Genomic DNA, 6,743 nt, shown 5'->3' on the forward strand with positions numbered 1-6,743 from the left:
GAACAAATCTAGAATACCGACCGTTCAGCTATGCAAAAACGAAAAATGCAGATCAATAGAACTTTTTATGCTCATTTCAACCATGCCAAAATGATTTGGCGCAAGTAAAAAATGAAGAGGTTCTAGAAGGTTAAAGTTCAGTTTTTAGATATTTTAAATATTAATATCTTCTGAACTTTATAACCGATTACCAAACTAATGACGTCACCATAAAGGTAATTAATTTGTTCTTCAGCTGATATACATAATTTACAGCTTTTTGTATTTTTAAACCAAAACCACTAAAAAACGAACAAATGTTATTTTTTCGTGAAATAACCTTTTTTGAAAAAACCAGATAATTAATGGTAAAGAAATTTGTATTATTTAGAAAGTACAAGTTATTATCTTTAATTCGATATTACATATTTTATCATGATCTACTTTTAGTGATAATAAAAAATACAAATAAACCTCTTATATCTTCTTTATTTTTTACCTACGCCAAATAAATTTGGTATCGTCATTTTTGGTTATTTTATAGCTAAACGGTCGCTATTCTACACTTGTTCTAGAAAATTACGCAAACGAAGGTGACGCCAACGAATATTTAGTATGAAAAATTTTTGGTTTTACTACTAATATCACTAGTAACTATAGAGTAAGCAACATTCTGCACAAGTAAAGGAGCCGATTTTATGTGTAGGAGCGAGAAGACTGTTTTATTACAAAACCTTTCTATTATTGAATCATGGGTTTTACCCATGGTGGAATAATACCAGGTGAAGTTATAAGAGCGAGAAGGAAGATTTGACACTACCTTATTGGAAGTGTTCGCCCCTTAGATTTTTTTTAAAGGGTAAGCGCCAGACATTAAAAATAATTACCAGTTTTGACGACAAAAGGGGTAATAATTTGAAGTTTTTAATTTAATACACATACATACATAACATTAAAAATTACTTTTTAAATATCCCTATTTGAAAAATAAAAAAGCCCTTTAAATTAACTAAGCATAATTTATTATTTTTTATTCAAATTTAATATGTAGAAGCTAAACAATTTTGTGGATTACGCTTGTATTTAGTATTGAAAGACAAACACTAACAAAAACAAAGAGCTTTAAGGATTTACAGCCAATGTAATAAATAATAATTAGAAACTTAAATAAAGATTTTGACGCTAATAAGAGTAATGTAATGTACTAAATCCACGGAATAGTTCACACAAAGAGAAGCAATCAAGGACGTAGATACTGTTTCAAAACATCATGTTTATGCCGCACAACCTGATAGTTTTAGGCAGAAAAATATGTTAAAATATGGAAATCAGTAAAAAAGATTTTTCACAAATAATACTTCAAAGGACTCACAGACAAATGCATACAAAAATCTTAATAAAAGTAGCCATTGCAGGAACCAATTGAAAGTGACACTTTTCAAAATGGTGAAATTAGTAAAAAATATTTTGCACAAGGAATACTGTAGTGTACCCACGAATAATCAAACGCGCATGTTGAGGTCTGTTTCATAACTAACTATTTCAAGCTATACACCAGTCAGCTATACATAAAATGTAATACAAGAATCGTAGGTAGAGGAATGCATGATAACTACTGTACATGTGTATTCAAGGAAGGAACGTCCCTGCAGGAAATGTATCTAACTATAAGCTATCTTTAAGTTGATTAGGAAGGAGCTATAAGTCACTTATTATCTGTATATTTTCTTTGACGAAAGCTAACTACATATATTTATATGGCGATGGCCGCGAAATAGTCAAGGGCGGTTACCTCTGCATTAGATGTAGTCAAGGGTGGTTACCTCTGCATTTGATGTAACTAGCTTGTAACTAACTACTTTTGGGCATAAAATATCAATAGGAAAAACAAAATATTTTTTTTATTTGTTTTTTGTTTTTTTTTTTATTTATTTTATCACATTTCATATTTGTTTACATATTCTGCTGTAGGTGGTTCCATATTCGAACTCCGTCAGACATAACTTCTAAATGATAATAGGAAATTTCGATCTTCCTTTTATTTGTCCTCAATTCGAATAAGTATTTGCGAAGTGCAGGATATTTAAATAGAAACGCGTTTAAAGAAAACAATCTCGAGCTTTACTCCTGCATTACTTGCCCACTTGTTTCAAGTTAGCTTTTTGTAGGTAACTACAAGTTATATATTTAATAGAAATCCCACAAAAAAGCTAACTACAAGTAGGTTATTTTTTATCAATTGATAATTTTTTTCTGCAGGGGTACGATAGCTATTGCACGTACATACATACCTATGTATATATACCGAACATCTCCCCTCTGAGCGTTGTTACATTATATAATTAATATAATTCAGTGCTCGATGTACAGTGACGGGCAAAACTGTAACATGGTGTAACACTTTTTATTTCAGCCATCGCTATCTTTCCAAGTTCTAACGACTTTCATACTTTTGTTGTATATTCTTGTTGGTACATCCCTACTCCCTCTCTCATAATAATTTGAAGTCAATGCAACAACAATAAAAAAATCAGTAGACAAAAATGTAAATTAAGGCAGATGTTACAGTTTTGCACTCACTCTCAGTTTTGCATTTGACAGTTATCTCTTACGTAGTTGGAAGTCAGATGACTTTTTTCTATATTGTAATTTATTGAAGAAGTGATCACCAGTAAATAACATAGTTAATCAGGAACCATAAATGTAAATAATAGATTTACTGCGGAAAGGCGGAACCGCACGAAAAGTGGCAAACAATTTTGGAATTTGCTACTTGAAAATGTTAATACTGAGAAAAAATATAGCCTAAAGTATTCCCAAGGACAAAGGAAGTCTGTTAAAAAATATTACGGTACGATATCTTGTGAACTTAGCAGCAAGTAGCGATGCAGCCACTATTACAGAAGCGCTTAAGGTATTAAACTTTAATGCAAATCAATAGACAGCGAGGCGAAGAATTGCCAAATTGAGCGCAAAGGCATCATAAAGAAGAAAAAAACAAATTTGATCATAATACATGTGCGAGTGTGGCAGCGTTTCGCTGCATCGCACGAAACCCGGACCGTTGCCTATTGGGATATGTTAGGCCGTTCAGAGTGCAATAAAAAACATATTTTTCAGTTTCAATAGAAGGTTATTTGGTCTGACAAGACTAAATTAATCGCTTTCAATCAGATCGCCGGGCATGGTATTGGATCAAAGACCCAAATTAAGCCCATGCGCATCATGTAAGGCAAACTGTAAATCACAGTGGTAGGATCTTAATTGTTTGGGGTTGTATTTAAAAAATTTTGTTGGTCCGTTAGTACGCATAATACGTAAGGAACAGTATCTGTTCATATTTCAACAAAATTTGCAAGATTTAGTAAAAAAAAAATAGAGTTTCTGCTGAAAAATCACTCAAAACACACTACATATCTTCGCAAAGCCTGGATACAAAAGCAAAAATTTGCTAATTTGAAATGACCTCCACAATCCGCGTACATGAATCTCAAAGAAAATTTGCGAAATCAACTAAAAGCACAGCTTAATTAGTATCAAAGTCCGTAAAATCGAGTACATGAGCTGTGAAAGCAAACTAAGGATATACCTCCAGAATTTTTACAAAGATACAAATAAGGTATGCCAAATCGCATCCAGGAACTGAAACAAGTAAAATAGTACTGAACATTGTGTTAGTAGTTCTTTTTTTCGTGAAAATTGTTAAAAAGTTCTTAAAAATATATGAGTGCAAAACTGTAACATCTGCCTTAATTTACATTTTTGTCTGCTGGTCTTTTTATTGTTGTTGCATTGACTTCAAATCATTATGAGAGAGGGAGTAGGGATGTACCAACAAGAATATACAACAAGAGTATGGAAGTCGTTAGAACTTGGAAAGATAGCGATGGCTGAAGTAAAAAGTGTTACACCATGTTACAGTTTTGCCCGTCACTGTATGTGCATATGTAATAGCGCTTTGTTAATTTTACATATATTCAATAATTCAGTGTTACGCATACATATGAAGAAATATAATTAAATCTAATATGGGTAAAGAAAGTTCCAATCATTCGGCTTGTACCTATCAGGTTGCTTTATTATTCGCCCTGATTTTGTTGTTGTTACATATCGAGGGATGCTTGGGGCCTTGTCGCCTTTTGATACTACCTCCGCAGTTGCCGCTTTCGAGTCCGGGCGCGGAGAACCTGGGGGTGGTGCAGGCGTAGTCATTTGCACATCTTGAACTTCGCCGGGAACATAGGGTATCTCCTTCCTTCCTGTGGGAGTAAGATGAAAAGACGTTCGACGAAACTCTCCTCTATCTGTGGAAACTATGTATGACCTTGGGGTATCCGCAGATTTTACTATTTTTCCCCATAGACTCAAATCCCGAATCCGAACAACGTCGCCTTCAGTAAACGGTTCTCTGTGTATTATGCCATGCCTTCTGTTGTAGTTTAAGGCTTGCTTTGTTTATAATTCTTACTCTTTCGTCATCGTAGCTTTCAGATCAAAGTTCGGTCGAAGCAGTTCATCAACAATCGGCAAGGTGGTGCGTATTTGTCTACCCATTAAAAGCTCGGCGGCTGATAAGCCATTTGCCAACGGGGTCGACCTATATTCACCTAACTGATCTGCCGTTGTGTTTGGACGTGTTTTTTGCTGCTATTTCCATTTGCTTTTCTTTCGTTTTTATTATGGAGGATTTTTGTGGAAAATGTGATAAAGCCTTTCCACGGACTGGTTGCACAGGTGTGCCTTGTGGTGGATATTGTAAAAGACGTTTCCATCCCCTTTTCGGCGTCTTCAGCAAAAAATACCCGTGATAAATTAATTGTTCATGGTAAGCCAGGTGATAGTACTAGTGGGGCTGCACTTAGTCAAATCAAGATATACTTCCAAAATGTTTCCGGAATGAGAACAAAAGCTGATATAGTCCGCAGATTAAGCTCCCATCTGGAGTTTGAATTTTTGTCATCGTTGAGAGCTGGTTAACACCTAATTTTCTTGACTCAGAATTCTTCGATCCTGAGTTATATAATGTTTATCGAAAGGACCGTGATGAAAACAGGTCTGGGCTGTCCAGAGGTGGAGGAGTACTGATTGCAGTTCAGCGTAGATTTTCCACGACACTAGTCCAACTTCAAAATAAGGATTTGATTCTCGATCAACTCTGCGTGAAGGTGCGGTGTTCCTCTGAACATATCTTTGTATGTGCCTCTTACATTCCGCCGAATAGTTGCAACGACTTATATAAGGCTCATGTTGACAATATCTTGCATCTCAGTTCTGGGATTGGCGATCATCACCTCTGTGTGCTTGGTGATTTTAATTTGAGTACAGTCTCTTGGAAAAGCTTTAATAACTCCTCGTCTTTCACCCCAGTCAACGCTACTACAGACAGCGAGATATACGCAAGTGATAGCTTCTTAAGTATTGGTCTACTACAAATTAATGGTATTGTAAACAAACTTAAGCGTATTTTAGATCTTATCTTTATCATTAATAATGTAAGTTATTGGGTATTCGAATGTCCAACCCCAATAACACATGCAAATACTAATCATACTCCCATAGAAGTTGAAATTCAATGTTATGTCTAGGCTACTGTTCCTCGTGAGAGAAGCCGATCAATTTTTAATTTTAGTTCATGCAATTTTGACCTTCTGAATAACCGTCTGCAAGAATTTGATTGGGAACATTGAATAATATGGTAGTTTACGCTGCATATCAAGTTTTTAAAAGCTGTGTATATGATGCGCGTATAGAATTCGTACAAACTGTTACAAAGAAGACGTACAGGTTACCTTGGTACAATAAGGAGCTCAAGCGACCTAAAAATCGCAAAAGTAGGCTTTTTAAAAGTTTTAAAGCAATCAGGCGCCAATCTATCTTGGTAAAATATCAGTACTGCCTTAAGAGGTTTAATTCTTTAGACAAGATTCTTTATAATAGGTTTACTAGGAAAAATGAAGTTAATATCAAAAATAACCCCAAAGCATTTTGGAGTTTTATAAAATTCAAGAATACCAAATCAAGTATGCCGTTTTCAGTCTTCTTTAATGATAAGCAGGCTAATACTCCCGTCGAGGTAGCCAATCTCTTTGCAGAATTTTTTTCCTCTAATTGTGGCTCTGATACTGATATTGTTTTTGAAAATTACCCTTTTTCATATTCTGCCCTTAACTTTGGTGCACTACTTGTGTCTGATAGTGACGTGGAAGAAGCCATATTTTCATTAAAGCACTCCTTTAAATTGGATTCCGATGGCCTTTCAAGTGCTATGCTCAAACGGTGTCCTTCCACTAACAATCCAGCCACTAACAATCCTGTTCAACACATCTCTTTCGGCCGGGCATTTTATTGATGAGTGGAAAAAAGCTTATATTACGCCAATTTATAAAAGTGGCAAAAAGAATGATGTTTCGAACTATAGGCCTATATCAAAGTTGGCTACTGTTCCAAAAGTTTTTGAGTCGGTTGTGAAACAGAGGCTTAATTTTGTAGTTAAAAGTTTGATCAGCCCTTATCAGCACGGCTTTGTAAGTGGCAGGTCAACTGTTACTAACCTTGCTATTTTCATGGAGGATTGTGTTGCTGCGTTGCAGACGGGTCTCCAAGTTGACGCAGTATACACAGACTTTTCAAAGGCGTTTGATAGAGTTTCGCACAAGGTTTTGATCAATAAGTTATCGCGTTTAGGTTTCCATTCAACTTTCCTTGAATGGATTCGTTCCTACCTTTCCAACAGGTGTTGTACAGTTGCCATCGATAATATACTT

This window comes from Rhagoletis zephyria, unplaced genomic scaffold (genome assembly GCF_001687245.7).
Source record: "Rhagoletis zephyria isolate East Lansing unplaced genomic scaffold, Rhagoletis_zephyria_1.1 Rzeph_scaffold_11523, whole genome shotgun sequence".
NCBI classification, from domain to species: Eukaryota; Metazoa; Arthropoda; class Insecta; order Diptera; family Tephritidae; genus Rhagoletis; species Rhagoletis zephyria.